At 37.6% G+C, this 16,635-nt stretch overlaps 1 protein-coding gene and 1 pseudogene across 50 annotated transcripts in view; one reads left to right on the forward strand and one right to left on the reverse strand.

The window, feature by feature from the left end:
• The window catches only part of TBC1D5 (TBC1 domain family member 5), a 562,606-nt gene that overhangs the window by 334,028 nt on the left and 211,943 nt on the right, over positions 1-16,635 (reverse strand). The gene's annotated exons all lie outside the window — the stretch shown is intronic.
• LOC100388883 (H/ACA ribonucleoprotein complex subunit 2 pseudogene) lies at positions 1,843-2,527 on the forward strand (annotated as a pseudogene).

Raw genomic sequence — 16,635 nt, forward strand, 5'->3', positions numbered from 1 at the left:
CCCTTCAGAACACAACTGTCTGAGCATTGCAAGGGTTTTACTATGGAAAACAGTGATCCAGAACTTAAACATGAGTCATGGATTTTGATGTGTAATCACATACACCAAAAGCACTATTCAAATGTTCCCTGTAATACGTACCTTTAAAGCATAGTTTAAAAAAAAAAAAACTTCTTTAAGTCATTTAAAAATAAAGAATATAAAGTGATTAATAGTAAGGTATTGGATGTAAAAGGGTAAACACAAAGACCTTTATTAGCAAAGAAATAAGGAGAAATTAAAATAACCCTGCAATACTTTTGTGTATGCAATTTATCAAGAAATGTTGAAAGAGAACAAAACAAATGTTGGCTCATTCTGGAGCTTCTTTGTCATCATTAATATATTCAGGTTTTCACAGCTGAACCGCTATACTTTGAAAAGATTTTCATGAAAGGAAACTCATATTCAATGTTTAAACAAAGCTGTCAGGTTACCAGATTAAAATTCGTTTGAGTGTCCAGAAAATATTTTCTTAAAAAATAAAAATTAAAATTAAGTTGGTCTTTATTTGCAAACAAAAGAAGCTTTTGTTTACCAGTGTGTATTTATTTTTGGAGCAAATATGGAGGAAGAACAATTCTAAAGTAAAAGACAAACTATTTTATGTGGCTATTTTTTCATTACTAGTTCTGTTTCTCAAATTGATACAAATGATCTCCTTCTGTTTCCGACTGTCTGCTTGCCCTGTCAGTACAACTAATTGTCAGGATTGGGGAGATCTCCCATATCTAAACAGAAGATGTGCAGTTTGTAACCTGCTTAATTCGCCTTATGTCCTACATGCCCTCAGTATGGTATTCATTAAAGTCTCAGCTGTTTTGTTTTTATCAGTGGCAGTCTAAACACAGGCTTATTTTTCTTTGTTAAAAGGCCAGATTGTGCATAAATATACACCTAATCTATGTGAATGTGTGTATACGTGTTTAAATGGCAAAAAAATGACCATGAATGTAAATAGTTCTTAGCATTTTCATCATTTGCTCTCACACGTAAACTTCAACCCTTGCCTAGAAGTTAGTAAGAATAGCACCTCTTAGGCTTTGCAGAGAACTTTAACAGCCATCCCTAAAAGTAGATAAAGCATTTAAGAACTGCAAGTAGTTATAAATGAATTGTATAGAATACCATTTAAAAACATTCTTAAACCACCCCCCACCCACCCCATACTTCCTCTCCTGAAAAAGTTCCTAGTAGGCTCTAAATTTTTATTTCTAATTGCTTCCATAAATTTAGAAGGTCTAAATGAAACCTATTTATATTTGCCTTGGCAATAGGAAATGGCTCAAATCAATTATACTTTTGGGGGAGGGGCTTGAGAAGAAAACTCAAAACTTTACATTTAAATGGTCAATCCATAACCAAACTTTCTACTCAGTTTTGGTTTATGTTTGAGTAGACTGTACTATTACACTAAGTTTTTTAATGTAGGATATAAATAAATCTTATTGATGTGTATGCAAATACAAAATTCATAAATGAATTGTATAGTATTAATAGTGTTTGCATTTATCAAATTAATGAGACTCATTAAAAGAAGAAGGTACAGAAATTGTCAGATATTTACTGCATTTTTGAGTGAAGTTTAACAAGACGAAAGATTTGTTAATGAGTTACTTGTGATGTTAAATTTAACACACAATTAATTAAAAGTACATAAAGGACTATTAAAGCAGTATGCCTGACAGCTGTAAAAAATAATTTAACCTTTGAAAGAGTAAAAAATAAATACTGTTGAGTGATGCCTAAAGCTGCAGACCGCGTGGACTCGCCTCCTTGGGACTAGGTTTCGCGGCCGCAGCGATGACCAAAATAAAAGGAGATCCGGACCGGCCCAAGGCTCAGGCGTAGGTATGCTGCGGAGAGCGCACCTACCAGGAGCTTCTGGTCAACCAGAACCCCATCGCGCAGCCCCTAGCTTCTCGCTGCCTGGCGCAGAAGCTCTACAAATCCATCAAAAAAGCCCTGAAGCAGAAGCAGATTCCGCGCGGGATGAAAGAGGTTCGGAAGTTTGTCAACGAAGGAGAAAAAAGGATCACGGTTTTGGCAGGGGACACACTGCCCATTGAGGTATATATACTGCCATCTCCCAGTCACGTGTGAGGACCGAAATCTGCCCTGTGTCTATATCCCCTCTAAGACGAACCTGGGTGCAGCCGTAGGCACTAAGCACCCCACCTGTGTGATAATGGTCAAGCCCCACAAGGAGTACCAGGAAGCCTATGACGAGTGCCTGAGGGAGGTGCAGTCCCTGCCCCTATCCCTGTGAGGGGACCTGGTAGCACCTGGGCACCTGCCTCTGGAAGCTACTGGGTTGGCAGTGGAATGACTGGTTGTCCTCCTGCCCACCCACACTGAGGGCATCTTCCCAGTTCCCCAAGGCACACCTTCTTCCCAGGCAGCTCTGACAGCCCTTTCATGAGGTAACACCAGCCTTCTCTTCATCAGTGCCATTTCCTGTGGAACTTGAGTGAAGGCTGTTCCAAGAATGTGGGGTGGGGAAAGTAAATGCTAAGACAAATAAATAAATAAATAAAGACTGTCTATTGAACATTTTGGCCCATACCTTATTTCGTTTTTAAAATTAGCTATTAAATACAGCAGCCTGGACATGAAATTTAGGAAAACAAAATTTTATCTTCAAAAAATTCTCTCAAAACCATTAGGTAACTGCAGAAATGGCCTAACTAGAAAAAGATATTACCTATACCACCACTCACTGGATATAAAGTATCAAAAGAACTCTACCCAAAAGATCTCCTTTTAACACCTAATGTTAATTTGTGAATCACTCACAGTTTATCCTTAAAGATGGGAACAGAAAATGAAGTTCATTATTATTTCAACATAAAATATGTGCAATAGAGTACTATTTTCAAGATGAAACCTGTCACACTCCTGATGACATAATTAAGAACAACTTAAAAAGCCTATTAGGAGACAAGAAAACTTAACAGTTTACTACAGTGGAGGTAGAACTAAAACTTCTTAAACAAATTAATTGATAGAAGGTCTCCTGCTCCAGGTTTGGGTAACAACCATCATTACTCCAAGCACCCTGAGGTGACTTTTATAACTAAGATAACAGGTAACACCAGGTGTGTGTGTGTGTGTGTGTGTATTCCCACCCCCCATCCCTCTAGGCTCAAGAGAGCCTCCCATCTCAGCCTCCCAATTAGCTGAAACTACAGATGCATGCCATTATGCTTGGCTAATTTTTTAAATTTTTTTTTGTAGAGATAAGGTCTTCCCTGTATTGCCCAGGCTGGTCTTGAACTCTTGGATTCAAGTGATCCTCCTGTCTCAGCTTCTCAAAATAGCAGGAATACAGGTATGAGCTACTAGGCCTGGCCTTAAAACAAGTATATAGGCTACTATAGACTTCCTTTCCTTAGGGTGAATTTACAGGGTACAAGACAAAATCTCTGTACTTATCTGATGAGAGCCGAGAGAGGAAAATGAGGAACCCACATTCACTCTACTTGAACCTTTTTAACAAAATCAAAAAGAATAATATAGTCAATGATTTACTTTTGCAAAGTAACTCTGGAAAATACTACTAAATTACTTAATAGAGATATGATAAACATAAGATATGGAAATTATATTACAGAATATAAAATCAACACTGAGCAATTATGATGTATGCTACTATTATGCATACCACCTTCTAATAATGAAAAAAGAGAAAAAATGACTATTTAGGATTTACTAAATGCTTCTGGTACCGAAATAAGGAATGAGTTTATTTCTTTAAAGGAACTGCGAAGTTTGTGATTCCTCTGTGCATATGTCTGAAAACATTATTAGTTTTTGTGCTCTCTACATTCAATTATTTTTAAAGATATAATTTTTTTTAGTAAAATTTTAAAAGTATCTTCACAGTACATTAGTAGTAGTGATACCAATAGTGGCAGATCAGGGAATTGCAGGGTTCTGCCCTTCCACAAAAACAACAAATAAGCTGGCAAAAACTTTAAGAAACAACTTTTGCAGATCTCTGAAATCTAGTCAAAACTTAAACAGAGGAAGGATTAATAAAGACAGAGCCTGCTGCATTAACAATTAACACCACACTGTGGCATTTTAAAGAGCCCACCTAAAATCTTCACCCTCTAGATCTACTGCAACAGTATAGTGGCAGCTGGTATTCCTAGTGCCAGAGGGAGCTATGCAAACTTGATAATGAAAGAACTGTGATTGAATGTTTCAACCTTTCTGGCAGCTTCCTAAAAGACCACAGCAAGTGCATGCCTTTGTTTTGCCCAATTCATGGGCAGCTTCTCTAGTGGTGGTTTTTTAGGATAGTCTATTTAAAGAAAATATTGGAAAATGGCATATCCTAGTACTCTGCCACATTCCCACTACAGATATTATTTCAATAACATAGTGACAGTTATTTTACAACAGTGACAGACTACAATCCATTGGACAAACTGGTTAGCCTCCTGTTTTAGGAGGCTAAAATAATGTTTTCTTGGAACACACCTACACTAATTTGTTTATTTATTGTCTTAGGCTCCTTTCACGCTAACATGGCATGACCTAAAATATTTACTACCTGATCTATAAGAAAAAGTTTGTTGACCACTATTCTAGAAAATAATCTACTATAAAAACTGACCTCAGATTGACATTTGACAAGTATACTAAGATTTCTCTACACTGCCCATTGTTAAGTAACCAAGCTATCAATATACAGAAAAATAACATTGAGTTAACATAAAAACATAAGTTAATGTAAAAATGATTATGAAAATATTTCCAATGTAAAATTGAGGACTGGTCGTTTTTTGCAAAGTACTATGCTCACTAATTAACAAGAGAAGTCTTACAAAAATTGTTAAATGAAGAATTAGATGTTGGAAGGTCATGAGTTACAAAAACCACCCATGCAAAAGATTAGATTATAAAAGGATTTGGCCTACTCTAGGAGTGCGACAGAACTATAAACTAAAAAGGTTTGAGCTACATTAATGGAGAGATACAAGCAGAGAACCTAACACATCTATTTCTAGTAATTTGTAATTTCAAGAATCACTAGTTTTTAGTATTCAACGTATGTCAAATAAACTAAGTATGTGTTTACATTAAAGGAAAATTTATGTTACCATCTGAAAAAGTAAAAATCAATAAAAGAAGAATCCTGGGTTCTTGGATTCTTAATTAATAGATTTTATTATTTTTAAAAGCAGTTTTGAGCTTACAGAAAAACTTAAGAGAGTTCATACATACACTACCACACACACAGTTTCCACTATTAACATCTTGCATTAGCATGGCACATCTGTTATATGAATGTGCCAATGGTAATACATCATAATTAAACTCCATAGTTTTACATTAAGCCTCACTCTTTGTGCTATATGTTTTATAGGTTTTGACAACTTATAATGACATGTGTCCACATTACAGTACCATACAGAATAGTTTTACTGCCCTAAAGATCTTCTGTGTTCCATCTAATCATTCTTCCCTCCATTTCCTGGGCCCCCTAGCAACCACTGATGTTTTTACTGTCTTAGCTTTTCTTTTTCCAGAACGTCATACAATTGGAATAATGTATGTAGCCTTTTCAGATTAGCCTCTTTTACTTATCCGTATGTGCTTTTAAAGTTTTTCCATGTCTTTTTGTGGCTTGAAAACGTACTCTTTTTATCACTGAATAATTCTGTTGTATACATGTGCCACAGTTTTTAACCCATTTTCTGTTGAAGGATATCTTGGTTGTTTCCAAGTTTTGGCATTAAGAATAGGGCTGCTAGGCCGGGCGTGGTGGCTCAAGCCTGAATCCCAGCACTTTGGGAGGCCGAGGTGGGTGGATCACAAGGTTAAGAGATCAAGACCATCCTGGTCAACATGGTGAAACCACATCTCTACTAAAAATACAAAAAATTAGCTGGGCATGGTGGCGCGTGCCTGTAATTCCAGCTACTCAGGAAGCTGAAGCAGGAGAATTGCCTGGACTCAGGAGGCAGAGGTTGCAGTGAGCCGAAATCGTGCCATTGCACTCCAGCCTGGGTAACAAGACCGAAACTACGTCTCAAAAAAAAAAAAAAAGAATAGGGCTGCTATAAACATTTGTGTGCAGATCTCTACAGACGTAAGTTTTCAACTCACTCAGGAAAACACCAAGGAGCAAAATTGCTGGATTATATGGTAAGAGTATGTACAATTTTGTAAGAAACTGCTAAACGGTCTTCCAAAGTGGTTGTAACATTTTGCATTCCCACCAGCAAGAAATAAAGAGTTTCTGTTGCTCCACATTCTTGTGTGCATGTTATGTTGTCACTGTTTGGGATCTTAATCCTGCAAATAGGTATACAGTGGGATCTCGGTGTTTTTTTAATTTGCAATTCCCTGATAACTTACGATGTTGAGTATCTTTACCTATGCTTATCTGCCATATGTATATCCGGTCTTTGGCCTGCTGGGAACCAGGCCACATAGTAGGACATGAGTGGTGGGTTAGCGTGCATTACGACCTGAGCACTACCTCTTGTCAAATATGAAGTGGCATTGAATTCTCATAGCGGCATAAACTCTATTGTGAACTGCACATATGAGGGATCTAGGATGTATGCTCTTTATGAGAATCTAATGCCTGATGATCTGATGTGCTAAGTCTACAGTTTCATCCTGAAACCATCCTCCACCCCTCCCTGGTCCATGGAAAAATTATTTTCCATAAAGTCAGTCCCTGGTGCCAAAAAGGCTGGGGACTGCTGGGTTAAGCAATCAACAAATCAATCATTTTTAAATTAAAGATAAAATTTAGAGAATGGGTGCAATGAGTATCAAACAAGGATCAAATGTTTACTGTAGTATATGTAGTAACTAAGCAAGTAGCGGTCTGCCTATGAAAAAGTCACAATGGTGTTTTTAAAATTACCTAAACTAATTTTCTAGTATTGCTAAGTAGATTGTTCCTCAGTCAACCATTCTATCTCTGACTCATATCATCTATGAACAACCTGGTAGACTGACCTAAGAATTTAAAATAAACATTGCAGTTCAGTGGGGGTTGTTGCATAAACACTCAAAAGTGTTGAAAAATTAAATACACTACTATGAACCTCTTTCCTTGAAATCTGTATATTCTTCAATTTTCTTGCATTTTCGTTTTGCTCTCCCTACCCTCACCCCTTCCCAAGAGGTCCCAGTGTGTGTCACTCCCTTCCTGTGTCCATGTGTTCTCATTGTTTAACTTCCACTTATAAGAACATCTGGTTTTTGGTTTTCTGTTCCTGCATTAGTTTGCTGAGGATAATGGCTTCCAGCTCCATCCATGTTCTTGCAAAGGACACGATGGTGTTCTCCCTTTCTATGGCTGCATAGTATTCCATGGTGAATATGTACCACATTTTCTTAAGTCTATCACTAATGGGCATCTGGGTTAATTCCATGTCTTTGTTATTATGAACAGTGCTGCAATGAACATGTGTATGCATGTATCTTTCTAACAGAATGATTTATATTCTTTTGGGTATATTTATTTATATTCCTCTGGGTCAAATGGTATTTCTGCCTCTAGGTCTTTGAAGAATTACCACACTGTCTTCCACAATGGCGGAACTAATTTACATTCCCACCAGTAGTGTAAAACCATTCCTATTTCTCTATACCTCACCAGGATCTGTTGTTTCTTGATTTCTTAATAATCACCATTCTTACTGGTGTGAGATGGTATCTTACTGCAGTTTTGATTTCCATTTCTCTAATGATCAGTGATGCTGAACTTTTTTCTCATATGTTTTTTGGCCACATGTATGTCTTCTATTGAGAAGTGTGTTCATGTCCTTTCCCCACTTTTTAGTGGGGTTGTTTCTTTTCTTGTAAATTTATATAAGTTCTTTATAGACTAGATTTTAGACCTTTGTCAGATGGATTGCAAAAACTTTCTCCCATACTGTACACTGTCTGTTTACACTGATCACAATTTCTTTTGCCGTGCAAAAGCTCTTTAGTTTAATTAGATCCAGTCTGTCAATGTTTGCTTTTGTTAAAATTGATTTTGGGGATTTCATCATAAAATCTTTGCCTATGCCTATGTCCTGAATGCTATTACCTTTTCTTCTAGGGTTTTTAGAGTTTCATAGTTTAAGTCTTTAATCCACCCTGAGTTAATTTTTGTATAAGGTGTAAGGCAGGGGTCCAGTTTCAATTTTCTGCAAATGGCTAGCCAGTTCTCCCAGTACCATTTATTAAATAGGCAATCCTTCCCTATTGCTTGTTTTTGTCAGGTTTGTCAAAAAATCAGATGTTTGTAGATGTGCAGTCTTATGTCTGAGTTCTCTACTCTCTTCCATTGGTCCATGTATCTGGTTTTGTACCTGTACCATGCTGTTTTGGTTACTGTAGCTTTATAGCATAGTTTGAAGTTGGGTAGCATAATGCCTACAGCATTGTTCTTTCTGCTTAGGACTGTCTTGGTATTTGCACTTTTTTTTGGTTCCAAATGTATTTGAAAAGTTTTTTTCTACTACTGTGAAGAATGTCAGTGGTAATTTAATGGGAATAACATTAGATCTATAAATTACTTTTAGCAGTATGGCCATTTTCATGATAATGTTTCTTACTATCCATAAGCATGAAATGTTTTTCCATTTCTTTGTGTCATCTCTGATTTCCTTCAGCAGTGGTTTGTAATTCTCCTTGAAGAGGTCTTCGCTTCCCTTGTTAGCTGTATTCCTAGCTATTTCATTCTCTTGTTAGCAACTGTGAATGGGAGTTCATTCGTGGCTTCTCTTTGTATCTCTGGTAGAATTTGGCTGTAAATCCATCTGGTCCTGGGCTTTTATTTTGGTTGGAAGGCTATTTATTACTGCCTCAATTTCAGAACTCGTTATTAGTTTATTTAGGGATTTCACTTCTTCCTGGTTCAGTCTTGGGAGGGTATATGTGTCCAGGAATTTATCCATTTCTTCTAGGTTTTCTGGTTTCTTTTCATAAAGTTGTTCATAGTATTCTCTGCTGGTTGTATTTCTGTGGGGTCAGTTGTCATATCCCCTTTATCATTTTTTATTGTCTCTGCTTGATTCTTCTCTCTTTTCTTCTCTATTAGTCTAGCTAGCAGTCAATTTTATTAATTTTTTCAAAAAGCTCCTGGATTCATTGATTTTTTTTTTTTTTTTTTGAAGAGTTTTTCATGTCTCTATCTCCTTCAGTTCCACTCTGATCTTGGTTATTTCTTGCATTCTGGTAGCTTTTGGGTTTACTATTGGCTCTCTAGTTCTTTTAGTTGTATTGTTAGGATGTTGATTCAAGATCTTTCTAGCTTTTCGTTATGGGCATTAGTGTTATAAATGTCTATATTTTTTTTCTTTTTCTTTTTTTTAAATGAAGGCTTGCTCTTTCACCTATGCGGGAGTTAAGTGATCTTGGCTCACCGCAAACTCCACATCCTGGGATCAAGTGAAACTCCTGCCGCAGCCTACCAAGTAGCTGGGAGTACAGGCACACACCACCAGGTCTGGCTAATTTTTGTATTTTTTAGTAGAGATAGGGTTTCACCATTTTGACAGACTGATCTTGATCTCCTGACCTCAAGTGATCTGCCCACTTTGGCCTCCCAAAGTGCTGGGATTACAGGTGTCAGCCACTGTACCCTGCCATAAATTTCCATCTTAACACTGCTTCAGCTGCGTCCCAGAGATTCCGGTACCTTGTTTCTTTGTTCTCATTAGTTTCAAAGAACGTATTGATTGTTGAATTTCATCACTTACCCAAGAATCATTCAGAAGCACTGTTGGGTCTTGACCGTTTATTATTTAGTTTGCCATTTTGTGTGTGTTTTTTTTTTTTTTTGAGACAGATTCTCACTCTGGTGTCCAGGCTGGAGTGCAGTGGTGCAATCTCAGCTCACTGCAACCTCCGTCTCCCAGGTTCAAGTGATTCTCCTGCCTCAGCCTCCCAAGTAGCAGCTTGGAATACAGGTGCATGCCACCACACCTGGCTAATCTTTTGTATTTTTAGTAGAGACAGGGTTTCACCATGTTAGCCAGGCTGGTCTCAATCTCCTGACCTCATGATCCTCCCTCCTCGGCCTCTCAAAGTGCTGGGACTACAGACATGAGCCACCATGCCCAGCCACATTGTGTGTCTTTTAATTGGGGCATTTAGCCCCATTTACAATTAAGTTATGACTGTTTTTTTAAATGTGTAAATTTGATCCTGTCATCATGATGCTTGCTGGTTATTTTGCAGACTTGTTGATGTAGTTGCTTCATAATGTCATTGGTCTGTGTACTTCAACGTGTTTTTGTAGTGGCTCATAACAGTTATTCCTTTCCATATTTAGTGCTACCTTTAAGAAATCTTGCAAGGAAAGCCTGGTGGTGATGAATTCTCTCAGTATTTGCTTGTCTGAAAAGGATTTAATTTCTTCTTTGTTTATGAAGCTTAGTTGGCCAGATATAAAATTCTGCGTCGGAAATTCTTATTTTTTTTTTTTTAAGGAATGTGGAATATTGGCCTTCAATCTCTTCCAGCTTGTAGAATTTCCACTGAGAAGTCCTTTCTTAGTCTGATGGGTTCCTTTGTAGGTGACCTGGCCTTTCTCTCTGGCTGCACTTAACATTTTTTCCTTCATTTTGACCTTAGAGAATCTGATGATTATGTCTTGGGGTTGATCTTCTCATAGATTATCTTCTCTGTATTTCCTGAACTTGAATGTTGGCATGTCTTGCTAGGTTGCGGAAGTTCTCCTGGATGATATCTGAAAGTATGTTTTCCAACTTGGTTCCATTCTCCCCATCTCTTTCAGGTACCCTAGTCAGTGGTAGGTTTGGTCTTTCTACATAATCCCATAGTTCTCAGAGGTTTTGTTCGTTCCTTCTCGTTCTTTTTTCTTTGAGACAGTCTTGCTCTGTCACCCAAGCTACAGTATAATGGTGTGATATTGGCTCATTGCAACCTCCACCTCCTGGGTTCAAGCAATACTCCTCCCTCAGCCTTGCAAGTAGCTTGCTTTAGGCACCCGCCACTGTGCCCACCTACTTTTTGTGTTTTTAGTAGAGATGGGGTTTCACCATTTTGGTAAGGCTGGTCTCGAACTCCTGACCTTGTGATCCACCCACCTTGGCCTCCCAAAGTTCTGGGATGACAGGTATGAGCCACTGTGCCTGGCTCATTGTTTTCTCTCTCAGCTTGTCTGCATGCTTTACTTCAACAAGATAGTCTTCAAAGTCTGATATCCTTTCTTCCGCTTGGTGGATATGGCTAGTGATACTTGTATATGCTTTCCAAAGTTCTCGTGCTGCATTTTTCAGCTCCATGAGGTCATTTATGTCCCTCTCTAAACTGGTTATTTTGGATAACAACTGCTGTAATATTTCATCACATTTTATCTTAGCTTCTTTGCACTGGGTTAGAACATACTCCTTTGGCTCAGCAAAGCTCACCATTACCCACCTTCTGAAGCTTATTTCTGTCAGTTCATCCATCTCAGCCTCAACCCAGTTCTGTGCCATTGCTGCAGCGGTGCTGCAATCACTTGGAAAAGAGGCACTCTGACTTTTTGAGTTTTCAGCATTTATTTTTTTCTCACGTTTGTGGGTTTATCTACCTTCAATCTTTGAGGCTGTTGATATTTGGATGAGGTTTTTAATGTTGTCGTTGTTGCTTTCTGTTTTTCTTTTTAAAGTCTTTTTCTATAACAGTCAGGCCCTTCTTCCATAGTCGCTGCTGTGGTTTCCTGGGAGTTCACTCCAGACCCTATTTGCCTGGGTCACCCCCCAACCCCACACCTGTAAGCATCACCAGTGGAGGCTGCATATGGGCTGTTCCTTCTTCTAGGAGCTCCGGCCCTGATGCCGGCTGGAACACTCCTGTACGTGGTGTTTGGTCATTCCTGTTGGGAGGTCTCATCCAGTCAGGAGGCAGAGAATCAAGGACCCACTTAAAGAAGCAGTCTGGCTGCCCCTTGGTGGAGTGGGTACACTGTGCTTGGGAAAATCCCCCTCATCTGGACTACCCAGACTCCTTAGAGCCAGCCGGCTGAAAATACTAACTGCTATCTGCAGAGAAAGCAGCTGCCCCACCCTCCAGGGGCTCCTCACAGGGAGATCAGAGTTCTGTCTGTAAACCCCTGGCTAGAGTTGCTGAAATTCCCACAGGGTGGCTCCGCTGGTGAGCTGGATTGGATCTAGGGCCCACCTAATGAAGCAGTCTGGCCATGATCTGCTACAGGTGTTGTGCTGTGCTGTGGGCAATTCCTCCTGGTCCAAACTGCCCAGTCTCCCTGGCACCATCAAGGGAAAACAGCCAACTGGAGCTGCAGTAATGGCGGAGGCTGCCACTCCCCAGGGAACTGTATCATCTTAGGCAGTCTCCAGCCTGCTGCTATTGGCTGCAACCCAAGCAGCCACCAAGAGTCTGCACAGCTCTGTGCTTGGGACCCAAGACCATGGTGGCATGGGCTCAAGAGGGGATATCCTGTTCCTTGGGTTGCACAGATCCATGAAAAACACACCATTTCCCAGGCGGAGTAGCACACTCACTCACTGCCTCCCTTGGCTGGAGAAGGGAGCTCCTGGGTGGCTGGTTGCTCCACTAGGCTTTTCCTCACTCTCCATGGGTCATGCCAACCGCCTAGTCAGTCCCAGTGAGAGAACCTGGATACCTTAGTTGAAGATTCAGGATTTATCTGTCATTTTCGTTCTTCACCCTGGGAGCTGCAGAGCAGCTGCATCTACTCAGCCATCTTGGCTCCACCCCGCAGTTTCCTGCATTTTATACCTAAATATTTATTGCCTAATTAAAATTACTCCTGCTTCCTTTTTAATTCGCATTTTGTGAACTTTTGTCATTAACCAAAGGAATAAAAAGAAAAAAAGGATGAAAGTAACAGAAAGTTAAATTGATCAAATTAGGCAAATAGATTATCAAACTAATTTTTAAAATTAAGAGTGTTGAACGGTCTGGATTGCTTTTATCTCCTTTCCACATTAAATTGCCATTTGATAATGTGATAGTAAATCTTGCTTTTGTGTTTAGAGAGAACAGTAGATCTTATTAATTATAACTTGGTTGACAACTCATCACCTTCTGCTTACTCTATATATAACGAAACAGAAATATAACCATTTATTCTTCACTGGGTTTTCTGACCTCACCAGAGTAGCCCAGATAGAAGATGTAACCACAGGAGTGGAAAAGCTTGCTCACCATCTCCTTCTGCAGAGCTTTTTTATTGGCTATTAAAGTAAATTCTTAGGTCAGAAATACCTACATGAAAATATAAAACAAAAGCCCATTTGATAATTGTAATTTTTTGTTTCCCACCATTTTAATATTCTGCACCATTACATTTCACTCCATAAGGGTGGTAAGTTAGGAATGATCTATTTTATGATATTCAGAAATTTAATTATTGCAGTATTACAACTAAACACTATTAAAAATTTCCAAGATGTATGTTCCCTACCCTAACTGCCATTAAAAGTTTTCAATACTATTTAGGCAATAGTGCTTACCTTGCCAGGTACTGGTAACTACCAAGAATGTGTTAGTTACATTCTTGCAAACTTTGCCCTCTGACTTTCTATTTTCTCCTCCATCACTTCACAGCTAACAGCTCTACCACAAAATCACTGAGTCCATTAACTTTCCTTCTTTCTTTTTTAAGGAGCCAAGAATGCATTATTACATTTTTCTGTGTGAAGTACAGTATTAAATAATAGCTTGTACACTAATTAAAGCAAATGTAATTGTGAGAACACATTGACATTGTTAAAGTAAATTACTCAATTTGTTAATAGTTTCATTCCAAGTGACCCTAATTGTATTAATTGTGATACCAGCAAATTAAATTGAAGAGCATTAAACACATTGTTCTAATATGTCCTAGAGGAACAAATTCTCCATTATATCAGCAGAGGGAAAATAACGATTACATGATCTCCACACAAATAAAACTCATACATGTATGTATGTGTACACACACACACACACACACACACACACACAAATGGGTCAACAAAAAAGGTTTCAATAGGCTGTATACGGTACCATGGCATAAAATGGACCATATAAAAAGAACTGAGCTTTAGATAAATAGAAAAATGTAAGGCATCCTGTTATCTCAGATTAAGCTGGAATTACTTCACGATATAAATTGTTAAAATGTTGAGAATGGGGAAACAAACCAACTGGTATGGAGGACTGCAATGTGAAAACAAATGTTAAAAATACTACGACTCTCGGTAATTCAGGTATTACTTGTTAAATGCCTACCACCAAGTCAAAAGAAAATATTTTTAAAACTAGCTATCATTTCCAATCCTTGAGAAGAAACTTGGGAGTTCAACAGATAACAATACAGGCTATTGCAAAATTCTGAGTCTTTAGAATAAAATCTGCACTCCTCAGCCTAGCTTACAGAAAGTTTCTACCTGGCCCCTGCCTACTAGTCCTATCCTGTGTCATTCCCCTATTACCCACGGTAGCGCAGCCACAGTGATCTTTTTTCGTTCCCTATATATGACAAGCCTAACCATATCCTGCCTTTATGAACTGTTTAGACAGATCTTTCTCTCTCTTTCCTCTCTCTCTCTTACAGCACACACACACACACACACACACACACACACACACACACACAGCCATACTTGCATATCTGGCTCCTTCTTGTTTGTCATTAACATTTAGCCAAAATACCAGCTTCTTAGAGAGATCTTCTCTGACAAGCTACTTACCTTGTCACTCTGTAATATCACCCTATTTTAATTTTTTGTGTAGTATTTTTTTCTCTGATTTTTTTTCTTATTTCTGTACTTACTTTTCAACTTGTTTGTCCATCTCATGCTAAAATATGAATTTCATGAGAGAAAGCAAGTGGTCTACTTGTTCAATATTCTATTCCCAGATACTATATGATCAACAAATATGTCTGCATAAATAAATGAACATCAGGTCTTTGGGTTCATGCCCTTACTCTGTATGATAAAATACATGTGCCTCTATGATTCAATTATTAAGTATTACTAAATTTTCATAATCATCATGTCAACATTTCTGATTGAAAATCTATCACTTCAATAAAACAAATCTATTCACAAGTCTAATTAGGAATAAAAATTGATGTACTGTTCTATGCTTGGCTAAAATCAGTCCCATTCTGTTCAAATTTTCCCTAAATAGCAAAGCCAGGAAGTCAATTGTCATTAAAGTTTTTCTACATGTGGAAGAAGAAAGAACAGGAGAAGGAAAGTAGAATTATTTAAGTACACATATTGCCATCATATAAAAGATTATATGGCTCACACATTGCCTCATCTCTGACTTGAATGAGTAAAGGTAAATTTTCATTATTTATCTGTTATAAATCAAAGCTAATTGAGATGTTTTTTCCCTGAGTAAACTTAAAGATATTTTTAAGTTCAGGAAAAACAAAACAATCACTGTAATTTATAGAAATACAAAAAATTACCAAATGGTAGAGTATCAGATTCTAAGGAATCAAGTAAATTATATTTTAAATACTGGAGATGTAAAGGAAGATGTCCACTTAAAGTAAATAACTTGAAATAATTTTTATGATTTATCGTTTTCATAATTTCTTCCACTTAAAACACTCAAATTTTCCTAACATGTAAAAACAGCTTGAAGTTTGCATAACATTCCTTCCCCCTTGTGCTTTCCTATATATATGTCACATGGGAATGCTTCTCAGGAAATTCAAGGAGCTACCCAAACTCCAGAATAAAATACTAGTCTTTATGAAAAAAAAAGATTTCAAGTTTCAAAACAACTATTTGATTAACAAGGAAGCCCTCATTCCAGCAAAAGTATACAGTGATGGTGAACTAACTTATTTTCAATTCTCATAGAATGCCAAGTTAAGTACAAAAAATACTTGAGCTTCGATTAATGACATATTGATAGGGCCAAGTGTATTATCAAAGGTTTTGGTCAGATATCTTTTAAGAAGAGAACAATGTCAGAGAATAACTATGGAAAAACATACATTTAAAAACTCAAAGACAGACAATGACTGAAATAAGAAAAATACCACAAAAACATATCTCTTTTTACCAAAAATGACACATATAATTTATAATCTGCTACAATACACTAAAGTAGATGTGAACATCTACAAATGTAGACTCTGAACATTAAATTGACTACTGTGCTCACTATTCAAAAAGACTGTAGTAATACAATAATTTTTTAAACCTCCTAAAGAGAAACACATGCAATGAGCTTCTTAGTTCTAGAAGAAAATTTATACATATCTACAAGTAATGCTAGGAAAAAAAATTTTTTAAACACTCAACTACATGTAAAGAGAATTTTACCAAAATATATCAGCTACATTAAAAAAACACTCCTGGCTGTTTTATTATATTGCTGACTGTTATATAGCAAAGTAAGCAGATAATTTTAAGACATGAACTTGGAATAAATAGGTCTTTGGGAACATCTACTTTGGTTGGGCGGCAGCAAAGGGGCACTGATATAAAAGAGTGATTAAGGAAGTCCTTGAGTGATTTCCCAGAGTAAAGTTTAATTTTTTTCTTGCATTCCCCTTATCCTCCCTTGGACATTCAATTCCTTCCCTCTAATTGAGTAATATCAAAGAAAGCAAGCGTCAGG

Source organism: Callithrix jacchus, chromosome 17 (genome assembly GCF_049354715.1).
Source record: "Callithrix jacchus isolate 240 chromosome 17, calJac240_pri, whole genome shotgun sequence".
NCBI classification, from domain to species: domain Eukaryota; kingdom Metazoa; phylum Chordata; class Mammalia; order Primates; family Cebidae; genus Callithrix; species Callithrix jacchus.